Source organism: Rhodnius prolixus, unplaced genomic scaffold, assembly GCF_049639745.1.
Source record: "Rhodnius prolixus isolate KJV_2025 unplaced genomic scaffold, Rpr scaffold_5, whole genome shotgun sequence".
Classification (NCBI taxonomy): Eukaryota; Metazoa; Arthropoda; class Insecta; order Hemiptera; family Reduviidae; genus Rhodnius; species Rhodnius prolixus.
Genome location: NW_027411624.1, coordinates 12,124,558 through 12,138,449, shown reverse-complemented (window position 1 = coordinate 12,138,449; position 13,892 = coordinate 12,124,558). Strand labels below are relative to the sequence as shown.

At 36.3% G+C, this 13,892-nt stretch overlaps 1 protein-coding gene and 1 non-coding gene across 5 annotated transcripts in view; both read left to right on the top strand.

The window, feature by feature from the left end:
- The window catches only part of Oatp30B (Organic anion transporting polypeptide 30B), a 235,110-nt gene that overhangs the window by 75,251 nt on the left and 145,967 nt on the right, over positions 1 to 13,892 (top strand). The gene's annotated exons all lie outside the window — the stretch shown is intronic.
- On the top strand, positions 9,196 to 9,333 carry LOC141459037 (U4 spliceosomal RNA). The gene has a single exon (XR_012461368.1). It is a non-coding gene; the product is annotated as a U4 spliceosomal RNA (small nuclear RNA).

Sequence of the window (13,892 nt, the reverse complement as noted above, 5' to 3'; positions counted from 1 at the left end):
ATGAAAGTCATTTTCTAATGTAGGCGCGCGAAGACGCCTAAACCCAGAAGCGGATAACGCGAGAGTTTTAGAGAGGGTTAATCTCTAGTGCGCTTAGTGCGTAAGCCCCACCACCATAAAGACAAGGTTGAACACCAAGTGGGGTCAAGGCCGGAAGGGCCAGGGGGCCATAAAGAGGGCAAACAAAAGACACCGAGACAACCCCTGCAGATGTAGATGGAGAAAAACTGATGCTGAAGAGAAGTGTGATGTAAAGGATACAGGAAAGCGGTTGTTGCTCCCTCTTCTTGCCGATGAACGCTGGTGCACTGTAGCCTGGAAAGACAGAAGTGAAAACACTATGAAAGTTACAAGATGCGAGGCTACAGAAGTTTGGTGGGAACCAAAACGCGGGAAAAGCATAGCGCGAAAATTTAAAAGGAGGGGGCGCCGCGAAAAGATTATTTCGGTTGAACACTAATATTATTTAAAAAATTGCCACTTTATTAGTATTATTTCTTGGACATGTTCAATTTTCAATCTTTATTCTAATTTTTATTTATTTCTTTTTTTAATATTTAAGGCGCGTCAACATCTAAGGTTATTGGCGCCCGGAGCTTTATTCAGGGCTCTTCCGGCCTCCAGACAGTGTTCTCTCGTCTGGATTCAAACCCGGGACCTCTGCGTGGGGATCCAATACGCTAACCGCATAGCTAATCCCTTCCTTCTATTGTTATTATTATTATATTGTTTCACTTTTTATTTGCTCAGTTTGTATTTAAATTAATGTATCATTCCTTTGTAAAGACCCTGAAGAAGATAATAAATTTACCGAAACTTGGTGGGAATAAAGAAATTTGTCTTTAAATTTTATCTGACCACACCTCAAAATTTCCCAAGATAATTTAATTAAAGAGCCAACAAGTTAGAGCGGTTACAGTAGGTCAGAAACATAAATACAGTGGAAATCTCTACACCAAACAGATTTATCTAACACCACTATCCAACCCAACAGATCTTTTACCACATTTTGAATCCTTCATAAGACTTAACCGCTTACTTTCGATTAACCTGGCTCCAAGAGCACGCTAGACTCTGTAGATATTCGAGTTTGATAGGACAATCACAATGGTGGTTATGCAGATTTTCAATCAGGTAACAGCCCGCTGATATTCCTTGCTCTTCTTCTTAGGGTTACCTTAAAATAGGCTTACAAACCAACCAGCATTAGGCTGCAGATGTGCTCCGAGCTTGCTGGCACCCTTAGGTAACCGGGCGACCATTTGGCTCTCTCCTCTTCTTTTTCCTATTCTAAACAGTCAACCGAAACCCAAATGTCGACTGTTTACGTGTCCTAGTTATAACAGTTGGGTTGTTTGTTTATGACTGACTTGTGTTTTTATGATACCATATGTTTCTCGTTAAATACTTATTTTTTTCATTTTTTTGTTTAACTTATGGTTTTTAGACCATGCCTATAACTTCGCTTGGATCTTGAGTGATGAAAAATGATTTTAAAGAGGATCTGAAGAAGTAGAGTGAATGAAAAAATGCTTACCTTGAGTAGTACTATCTGTGACATTTATTTTATGTTGACGTCGTGCAGTTATATCCGTGTTCTAATTTAATCTTTCATCTGTTTCGACTGAAACCTTATACCTTCTTTAGATGATTTTTTCTTCTATAAAAATTTAAAGACTTACCACTTTTATTATTTAATATTTTTGTACTGCCATCTTATCTACTAACAAAGATCCAATAACAGCTCATAGAAACCTTCAGTCTCACCTCACCTCCTTAGAAAAACGGTTCAAAAAATGGGCTTTCAAACTGAACGAAACAAAATCTCAAAATATTACCTTCACTCTTCGACGCATCACTCTTCCTCCTGTCTTTTACAACCTTATTCCTTTACCTTATTCCTTTAGTAGTCAACGTAGCCCGCTACCTTGGGCTTTACCTTGACAGAAGACTTTCATGGAACCCTCATACTCGACCTAAGAGAACAGATCTCAACAGACGTTTCCGATAACTGAAAAGACCACTCGACAACAGATCAAAACTCACTCTGGACAACAAAAGACTTATATATTGTAAGTATATTAAAGCTAGTCTGGGCTTATGGCATCGAACTGTGGGTGGTCAACAAAACGCTCAAATCTGCAAAGGATTCAGTCCTTGCAGTCTAAAATTCTTCTGCTCTATAGTAAACGCTCCTTTCTACGTCACCAATCAAACCATTCACACAGACTTGAACCATTTCCTTTCGTCACACAAGTTGCTGAAACACGATACAGAAAATTCCATCTTAACCTTCAATCTCATCACAATCCACTTGTACAACATCTATCTTCCAGAACATTTCCAGACAACACTTCTAGGACAGTCTTAAAAGACAGGTGGCCTTGCGATCTCCTCTCTGATGAAGAGAGTCAGTAGAATGTAGAATGTTTTTGGAGTGTTACCGCTGGGTAACTTCTCCACTCTGATATGTGTGTATGTTATTTATTTTTATCATTGTTGCTTATAACGCAAAATGCGGTGATTGTAACTAAATAAATGATTTAAAAAAAATAAAAATATTTTTTGATAATTTAATTAAACTTTCTAGTAAATATTTTGCTGATGTAGAAATATAATTTTATTGAATGATTGTAAAAGCTAGGGTGATAGCTGATATTTTTAAAAAAAATAAGGGAAGAACAATGTTAGCTAATGTCGTTTGCGGATACTTTATATTAACAATAAATGTTATGATTGTAGTGTTATAACCACTTATTACCTACTTGAGAACCGTTTTATACTAACTAGCCTTTCACTTCTGGTACACTTATTGGTTCTTCTTCACAATTACGCACACATAGCTCTTGTCCCGTTATGGTTGTTGTATAAACATTCACCACGATTCTTAGAACGGTTTGTCCTATAATTCTTCAACTCAATTTGATCGCTCTGCAAGTTTGCATTATTCCAATGCAATTATAAATCTTTAAAGTTTCACTATTTCTACCCAAAATAATGCCACAGAGGGGTATTTAAAAGGAGAAAAAGAAAAAATCTTGTTTTTAACCAGTTAAGCGCGGAATTTAGTTTTAAAAAGACCCCCCACAGTGTGCGGAATTAAAATCAGACAATGACGTGTATACACGTCGAACGCAGGGCAAAACAACCAAAAGTTTACAACGTCGTAAAAGTCACTGCAAGCACTTTTTCAGCAATTTCTGAAGCTTGAGATTACAGAGCTTTCTGTGCTGATTCAAAAAATCTTGCACCGCTTCACGTATGCATTGCCTAGTTAACTAGGGAAGCAAGAGCTTTTACAAGGAAGAAAAGAGCTTTGAATTCTGTACAAAATGCTCGTACTGAGGTCTGAATCTCTATTTAAGGTAAAAACGGGCATTCCACAAGGGTTGAGAGCTTCTATTTGTGTGAGTAATTCCCAATCTCTAATGCGGAGACCAAACATGTACCAACCTCTTATTGGCTGACCTCCCTCCGTATAAAATACTAGGCAGTTCCATTGGTAAAATAAAGGAAACATCCCACCAAATAATATTCTTATTGTATTTTATTAAAATTTCGATTTTTTATAGTTAATGGCAATTTTATATTTTTCACAACGAGTATACACGTCAAACACGCTTAACTGGTTAATACAGCCCAATAACACTTTACTTGATTAACTACTGGATTAACATCTGGAGATCCCGGGTTCAAATCCAGCTACCATACCTTAGATTTTTCTCGCTGACCGCTGGTGATCAGTGTTGCCTTAGTAACGGGAGAACACCCTGTAACAAAAAAAAAAAAGAACAGAGCAACCGAAACAAATTTAAGATTTTACAGTCAGAAACAAACTTCAAACAAAAGTCAACAATTTCAAGAGTGTTTAGTTAAACGATAACAAATCGATTTCTACGTTTTGTTGACTGTTAAATCGATGGGAATGAAGAACCCATTTTTATTTTTGTTTTAGAGTACGATAAATATAATGAATTAAAATGATTAGATCGTTAATACATAACGTTATTAATATTATATTATATTTTATGTTTGCGCCGTTTATGTTCCGGTGCTCTTTTAATAACGTGAGCAACATTTTCTCTGATAAATTTCGCAAAATAAAACGACCAGCAGTGGTTGGTGAATTCTGTGTTGTTTACGTACTGACTCCAATCGATTGTTGTCAAATCTACTCACCCCCAGAAGGCCTGATTTTATCGAACGTCATTACGCCTACTGTTCGCTTTATTGTATTCGCTTTTTCAGTTTTTGGTTTTTAAATAATTTCTAAAAGTAATGGCTTAGATGGTCTGAATACAGGTAGATGAATAACTTGTATATGAATATAAGATTGTTAGTGAAATCGAAGGTTCTTAATTTTCATGGGCAGCCAGGCTGCTGTAAGAGCTATTGGTTCTTATCAGGTCAATTCAAGGACTGTCAGAGTGCCCTGATAGAAATAAATGACCAAAATAAGGTTTTTCTTGAGATGGTACCGATCATTCAGGTTATATGGGAAACAAAAGAAGTAGAATTGTTGGCCCGCGAAGACGCTGAAATGAAATTCGCTGGACTGGAGCCCTATTTTGGGGTCTCCTATTCTGGAGTCTTAAGAGTGCGGCCATCAAGCTATGGGTGCAGAGGAGGACTCAGGAGTGGTGGTTGGTCACCAATTGGGCAGAGCCAGGCGAAGAAGTTCATTATGGGCTCTCCGCCAAAGGCTGACTGCAGATTTAATCTGGCCGTGTGACTGTAAGGATTAATTGTAGGCCTATTAACCGGCCACTGCAGGCACAGAAAACACATGCATTACGTGGGCCTGGCAGATGATAGCCATTGTAGGTTCTGTCAGGAGGAGGAGGAAACTGCACTGCACGTGTTGTGTCAGTGCGAGGGGCTTGCCTGGCTAAGGATGTTACTTCTCGGGGAGGGAAAAATTAAAGTCTCAGAGCTTTACTCAGGAGTTGCTCTCCAGAATTAAGAGTCTGATTAAACAGACGGGCCTGGAGAGTGAGCTCTAGAGTATTGGGAGCCTCAATAAATCCATTGGGTCACGGTAGACCCTAGTAGAATCTATCTAGTGAAACATTTTTATTCTTATGAATTGAATTAAAAGAAAATCAAATTTAGTATTGCTCATCAACATTTGTAATTTAGGATTTGACAATTATTTTTGAACAAACATTAATCTAGACTTTATTATGCTGTGAGAAAAATTTTAAAAATACTCAGACAGAACATGCATTTAATTAAATAAAGTGGTTTGTGCATGAGTTATGTAGAGAGTTTCAAATCAGTGCTATGAAAATGCATAAGCATAATTGTTCATGCACATTCGTGGATTTAATAATTTTATTCCAAGCTTTTCATTTGGTACACAAAATCTTGGCATGCACATTGATAAGTGGCCAGTTAGGTGGCTACATGCTAGACTAAAACAACAGGATCTTTAGTGTCCCGAGCAGCGCATTGGGAAAAAGTTCCAGGCGCTAATTACCTTATATTTTGTAGCGCCTTAAATTAAATAGAAAAAAAAACACATCAGTTATTACAACACCTAAATTTAAGATATTTCACAACTCCCTCCTCTTTTTGTTCTGTACCTCTAATACAAAATCTCCCTTCCTCTATCATACTAGACGACCTACCTTGACGTCTCTGACAGACCGACAGTTCCTATATCCGCCAAGATATTACCGTGCCGTAACTTTTCTTCTTCAACACTCGTGCCAACACTATAAATTAGAAGATTTACGAGGGTCGTTTGAAAAGTGCGTGCAAAAATAAAAACTACTTATTTTTTGGGGGTAAACCTTTTTTATTTTTCAACATAGTCTCCTTTTAGGCTTATACACTTCGTCCAACGCTGCTCTAGTTTGTTGATCCCTTCCAAATAATAGGATTTGTCCAAGTCTGAAGAATAGCCATTCGTTTCTGCAATCACCTCCTCGTTTGAATAAAATCTTTTTCCCGCCAGCCATTTCTTCATATTGGGGAACAAATAGTAGTCCGAGGGAGCCAAATCTGGAGAATAGGGGGGATGTGAAACGAGTTGGAACCCTATTTCCATTAATTTTGCGACCACAACTGCTGAGGTGTGAGCTGGTGCGTTGTCGTGATGGAAAAGGACTTTTTTGTGGGCCAATCGTGGGCGTTTTTCTTGTAGCTCGGTTTTCAAACGGTCCAATAACGATGAATAATATGCACCTGTAATAGTTTTACCCTTTTCCAGATAGTCGATGAGGATTATTCCTTGCGAATCCCAAAAGACAGTCGCCATAATCTTTCCGGCCGAAGGTGCAGATTTCCCCTTGGTAACCCATTGTTTAGATTGTTCTTTGGTCTCAGGAGTGTAGTGATGTATCCATGTTTCATCCACAGTGACGAAACGACGCTTAAAGTCCTGCGGATTCTTCTGGAACAGCTGCAAACCGTCCTTGCAACATTTCACAAGATTTCGTTTTTGGTCAAGCGTGAGCAATCGCGGCACCCATCTTGCGGATAGCTTTGTCATGTCCAAATGTTGATGCAAAATATTATGTACCCGTTCATTCGAGATGCCCACAGCACTAGCAATCTCACGCACCTTCACTCTTCTGTCATCCATCACCATATCATGGATTTTATCAATGATTTCTGGAGTAGTAACCTCAACAGGGCGTCCAGAACGTTCAGCGTCACTTGTGCCCATATGGCCACTCCGAAAATTTTGAAACTTATAAACTGTTCTAATCGAAGGTGCAGAGTCACCATAATGTTTATCAAGCTTCTCTTTAGTCTCCTGAGGCGTTTTGCCTTTCATAAAGTAGTGTTTAATCAACACACGAAATTCTTTTTCGTCCATTTTTTGAAAATCACTCGACTTCCTCGATTCAAACGAATGCCAAACACAAAGAAATAGACCGATCTGGCTGAAACTTGGTGTGTGTTCTTCCAAGAGATGCTACTAACTAAACATAACCTCGATACGCGCCAGTAGTGCTATCTCTCTGACTTTGCACGGACTTTTCAAACGACCCTCGTACTTATTGCATTAGAGTCTTACAAATATTTAATGTTGAATAATTAAAAGAAATAGTTTATTTTAACCAGAAATCAGCCTGAGAAATTTAATTTCCTTTATTTGTGTTTTGAAGAAGGAAACGGCCGAAGTGACCTACATTCTAGTATGTGATTCACTGGCACATTACTTGATTTACTGCGATGCCCTCCGACCAAAAACCGTTTACCCTGTTACATTAATGCATCAGTTGTCCCAGATATGAAGAATGCATTATGATTTTTTTATAGCTTATGTTTCAATTTTTATTTTTTTTAGATTTTATTTTTTACTTGAATCAGTTGAATTATCCGTCCTATCAAATTGGTGTTTCCGCATTGCCATGCCATCGCGTTGGGGTTGTAATCTCAACCTGGATAGAATTATTGTCCGCGGGTATTTTTCACAGATATTGCTCAGGCTTTCGATCGCTTCTGTCACCGGGAAATGGCTTGCTAAATTCTAGTACATCCTACCTAATAGATATTCCTTAATTCGGCAATCTTACCTTTCTGGACGCTTTTTTGGTGTCCTTTGTGGTAATTCCAGTTTTTTTTTGTGAAATTTTCCAAAATAATGCCAAAATTTACTCCTATAAAGTGGCACTGAAGTTATTGTTGTCTCATTTTGCATCCCAATCAACTCACTTATCGAAGTGGATAACTTAAAATTGAGAAGTGAACTCAATTTATTCATATCAGTTCTATTATTTAGACTGGAGGATACTCCTGAATAGCCGGTGGATAGGAAAATGCATTAGTGAATTAGTTGGCTGGCAGATATTGTAATAAAGGTTGGGGCTATAAGTGCCTCAAAACGTAATTGATAATTTTGTAATTCTAATGGTACAGGCGAAACAACCTGGGTGTTGTTACTAGTTTAGATGCTACCGTGTGCTGGCACCTGTTTTAGCACCTTAATTAGAATTAATTAATGCAAGCTAACATTACAACGTTGTTGTCTAAATGATCAACTGGTAGTGGTGGTAAGATAAAGGTCAAAGTACATTTAGGTTGGATAGAAACACATTAACTGCGGGGACCAGTGCCTTTATTTAAAAAAAAAAAAACCTAAATTCATACGTGACGATGAATATATATTTCTGTTTTACAATATCTATTAAATAAAAGTAGGTGTATGTATACATATATATGTAAAAGTAAATAAATAAAATAATAAATGATCAGGAATACACCAGTTGTAAAAAGGGCATTGGCCGAGCCTTCTTTGCCAGCGTAATGTCATTTGGAATTCCTTGCTGCTTAGATGTTTTAATCTAAAGCAGACTTTAAAATATTTGAGATAAACAGTTTTATTAGCTCTAATATTAAGCTTTATTTATTAAACCTTGTATTAAAATATGGCATTTATGATGGTTTAAGTTGAAATTTAAATTATTTACGTAATTTGTAAACTGTCCTCGATCTAATTGCCCCTTCTAATCGTTACTATTTCCACCCTCTCCGCCAGACAGTCCTTAAAAAATGTTAACTTTATTTTTTGAAAAATGTATAAATTACGTATTTAAAAAACTTTCTTTTTTTTAATTTATTTTGTAATTTACAATCTGTATACAGTATATAATAAGTAAATATGAAGAGTATGATGAACTGGTGCGGGAGGAGAGCAGGAGGAGAGAAACTACCCAGCGGTAGCACTCTCTATAGGAGAGAGGAGAATTGGAGGAGGAGAATATGAGTAGGAGAGATTTAGTTCTTCAGACTACAAGGAAGTCGCGGAGCCACTGGCGATTCAGTCGGCGAGGAGTATTAGAGCTAGTCGAGAGAGTAGTATGGAATTTTTGGTATTTAGTCTTGGATCGTGGTTTTCTCGGACAGCCAGGCTGTTATGAGCTATTGGTTCTTATCAGGTCAATTCAAAAATATTGTGAATTGTGTCTGAGTTGTAACTTAAGCTTCCATAACCTGCACCTCAGAGTGAGTCCATAGCAGACTATTCGTTTGGAATTTAAGCATTTCACAAAACTTCTTCTCTAGTAAAGTAAAGTAATCGCCTATTTTTTCAAGTAGGCTTTACGTCCAACTACCAATTAGGTGTCGTGGACGGAGGCGACTAGCAAACATATTTTACTGTAAATTTCTTTTGTTAACCATTCTATAAAATCCAAGGCCTAAGACCGGAAATCGAACCCTGTAATACATATTAGCTTTCACAGGTTTAGCAGTGACAATATCGTAGCCAATGAAGGCCTCCTCCTGAGGTGTGATTATTGCTAGTTGAAAACTCTTCTCAAGTATTAGGCTTTCGAATGTCCTTTGTTTAAAATTTAAATATTTTAACGCTGTTTAAGTCTAAGTTGGTAGTTATATTTTGGCGGATAAATTATGTGATATTTAGGCTAATGTTGACTCTCGTTAAAGCTGCTTTGAAACTATTTTACAATATTACCTTCCTATATGGTTAACTTGATAAATTTAAGAGTTTGGATACATAGAGTTTAAGCTAATCCCCCGCCCCCTAAGTTAGTTTTAAGCATAATGTGCTTATAATATCTTCTTATTTCTTCATCTTTTAACAAAGTTTGTCAGCATTATACGTTTTATGCTTATATGCATGCTAAACTAGGGTTAATGCTTATTTTTTTCCATTTAAAAGCTGATTTATTGTGTCCGCAATTCTGGTGACATCTTTGCAGTTCTCACGGTTCTAATAATTTTCTCCTAAAAAATCAACTGTCATCTAATCCATTCATTCTTCGCCAATTTTTCTTTGGTAATAATAAAGTAATTATTACCTTACTCTATACAAATCTCTCAGGACCTTGATAATTCATTTCATTCATAAAGCCAGTAGATATTTCATGCATGGAGAATTTCCTTCATTTCCATAATAAAATGGTTTATTGTTTGTCCAAAATAGAGAGAAAATTTTATGCGATCAGTTTTTCGTGAAAGCTTTAAGTGAATTATCATTGAGTTTATGCGTTGTAGCACGTAGGTTTATTGTATCACTGACTAGTTTCGATCTTTCATGCATCATCAGATGATAGAATAATTTGTTTGGTGTCTTTAATTCTACTTCACTTATGTTTCCATCTCGTACTACACTTTCTGACTGAGTGAGAGGGATTACGTGTTGTTTATGTGTGTTATTCACTTGTTATTGGGAAACATTACGTCAAAGTAATGAATTAAAAATGAATGTAATGAATGAATGAATATATATTGTTTGTATAATATATAATTGTAGTATAATATATAAATGCCCCAACATTAATTGCGACGTCCTGTATCATTACTGTTGAGTGTAGAGTATATGGTGAATGGCCAAAGTTCAAAAGGTTAAAAGAAAAAAAAATTCCTTTACTGAAATTAATTTTTCATTTTAGCTAACCCCACGCTTCCCCAAAAGTTAGTGAGCGCTAATCTATACACATAGCTCTATTAACGTTTTTTTTTTGTGAATAATTTACGTGGGAATTTTCGCCCTTAAGGCAGCAATACTGGCTTTTTCCTTAAAAATGCTAATTGAATTTTAATACACGGTTTTATAAACTTATAAATTAGGAAAAGCCTAAATCTTTGTATTTATTTAATATAATGAAATGTTTTCCTTAAATCTGGGATTCTGTGGAAAATTAACCGGTAAAAAACTTTGAGAAAAATTAGTTGAAGATTTTCATCTAAGAATTGATACTTCTTTTTCATTTTCTCTTGCTCTACTTCTAACAGAAGTTTGTTATCGTGCAGATTTTCAATATAATCGAATAAGTGACGGTAAATCAATTTAAAAAAAAGAGTCTTTATATTTGGAATTTCTTTTGTAACAGAACTATTTCTTATCGATTATTTTGTAAATGAAAAATTTTTTTGATTTAATCAATTACAGTTTATCATAAAGATTTGGTTTAAATTAAATGTTTTGTTTTGGGTCATAATTAAAAAAATTATCACACTAAAGGACCTTGGAATGAAAAAAATGATAAGGCTATCAACATATGTTTTTATGTGATAATGAGATTTTTGTACCTAATCGTAATAATAATAATAAAATAGGTTTTTGGTTTTAAACTAAATCTTTTTCGTACATTCAACTTAAAATTCTTTTTTCATGTGCTATTTTCTTGATTAAGGCACCAATTTTGGTATGTCAAACAGAAGACAGAACTAGGTGGGGTTCTGGGATAACCATAAATGGTTTTTTAAAGCATCATAGTGGTTTTTGGGCGCCACGGTAGCCGAGCGGTTAGAGGCGAGACCTGCGAAGCTAATATGTATTGTGGTACTGGGTTCGATTCCCCTAGTCTAGGACTTGTGCATTTTATTTAATGTGTTAATATGAGAAATTTACAGTAAAGTATGTTTGCTAGTCGCCTCCGTCCACGACATCTAACTGGTAGTTGGACGTAAAGCCTGCTTGAAAAAGTAGGCGATTACTTTACTTTGCTTTAGTGGTTTTTTATTTAGTTAACCTCTTTGTAAGTGATAAAAAATATTGCAAGCAATTAAAAAAGTATTCAGTGAAACAGTCTCCAGGATATTAATCTGTAGGCTTTTACAGAGTGAATCAAAGATAATAATTATAAGGGATAAGGATCAGCGTAGTGGATCCCGTAGATCCATGGGTTCGAATTCAATAATGGGACAGTGTTATCTGTGACGAAAGAACAATCGGAGGCCGCGAACATTGTTCTGGAAAAAGCTCCGGGCGCCAATAACCTCAGATCTTGAAGCGCCTTAAATTAAAAACAAAACAAAAAAATTATTAATTACAAAATAAAAAATTATGCTTTAATTATATTTTTATGGAACAAAAACTATTTATAAACTATATCCAGAAAATAAAATAGATATTTTAAACTGTTACCGCATCAACTGCTATTCTGCCAACTTGGAATTCTGTGCAGCACATTTGGTATTCACAAATGTATTGGGTTTTTAGAAGCGCACAATATTCTGTATTGACATTTTTGAGTGGTACTTAACTCTTTCTAAGTACCCATGTATCGCTTGATATATAAAATATTAAGTAAATAATTTCAATTTATTTATTTATTTAATTCTAATTTATCATTTGTAAACGGTTCTTTTGCTGTTCCATCACATGAGTTGGTATAAGAAAGAAACTTGTCGGGGAGTTGTTAGTCTTTACTTGAGCAGGGCAAAGTTTACACTCTGTTGACCTTTAGGCAAAGTGCCTAGGCTGAGGGTGTTGTCGTCTGGTTAAACTTACCATTTATAAATATAGACTATCGGTTAGGCTTTAATATAATTATCAGACTATATTTTATCATTATTTCTTTTGCTTTTCATTTTACAATTATTTTTTTTCCTTTTTATTATTTTTTTAATTTAATTATTTCTTTTTTCTTTTTAAACGAACTGGTTAGATTTTGTTATTTCATTAAATTATTTTTTCCCTTTGTTTTATTTTTGGTTAATTTTAATTAATAACGTCATTCCTAAAATACAGGGAGAATTAATAAAAAGTTAAATATGATTAAAAAAATATAGGCGTGCTTTATTAATTACTCCTCTCAAAAATTAAAAAAAGAGGCGTTAAACACACATTTGTGCTTTTGACCCTGTTCAAGCTCCAAAGCTGGGCTTACCAAAAAAAATATTTTTTGGAAAGATTCCTTATTTTTAAGCTTCTCACAAATGTACATACATAGAGAGATTTTAGCAGGGCGGCCTTGAACGACCCAATTAATCTATTGTGGCTCCTACAACTCTAGAGGTCGCTTTTCAGACTCGTCCTTTTAATCAGACTCTTAATTCTGGAGAGTGGCTCCTGGGTAATAAAGCTCTGAGGCCTTGGTTTTTTTCCTCCCCGAGAAGTAACATCCTTAGCCAGACAAGCCTCTCGCACTGACACAACACGTGCAGTGCCGTTTCCTCCTCTTCCTGACAGAACCTACAGAGGCTATCATTTGCCAGGCCCATGCGATGCATGTGCTTGCTAAGCCTGCAGAGTGGCCACTCAATAGGCCTACAATTATCCTCATAATCACACGGCATTGACCGATTAAATCTGCAGTCAGCTTTGGCGAGCAGCCTCTAATGAACTTCTTCGCCTCTGTCTCTGCCCAACCATCACTCTTGAGACCTCCTCTGCACCCATAATTTAATGGCCGTACACTTAAGGCACTTGGAAACCCCAAAAATAGGGCTCCAGGCCAACAAATCTGCCTCTTCATTTCCCTTATATATCCAGAATAATCGGGTACCCACACCAGAGAAACCTTATTTTGGTCCCTGATTTCCGCCAGGGCACCCAGACAGTCCCATACCAGCCTTGAGTTAACCTGATTAGAACCAATAGCTCTTAGAGCAGCCTGGCTGTCTGAGAACATCACTACCTCCTAGACCTAGACTTAATTATTCCTCGTCTAATTATCTCGGCAGCACAGTACTTAATTGCAGCTAGCTCCGCCTGAAAGACTGTAGCTAGTTGGCCTAGGCTAACCAAAAAGCTATACTTCGGTTTAGCGCCTAACACTCCCGAATGTACAGCTTTGTACAGGTTGGGGCAAAAGGTATGAACCGATTTTAAAGGGATGTAAAACAAAAACAATTCAACTAAAAATTTATATTGTTTAATTCTTCCTTAAGTTCTTCCTGGGTATGTGGACGATGTAACTTTTTCCTTTATGTACCCCCATAAAGGACAGAATCAGAGAGGAAGTTACGGCAATACCCATCGTAATGTGCAGAAGAGCGGTGTCAAAAACTTCAGAATTCGCCTTCAAGAGTGCATCGCGGCTGACGGCCGCCACCTACGTGATATCATCTTTCAAACTTAATGTAAAAAAACTAGATTCTGTACTGAATTAAACAATATAAACATAATTTCTGTGAGTTGAATTGTTTTTGTTTTACATCCCTTTAAAACCGGTTCATACCTTTTG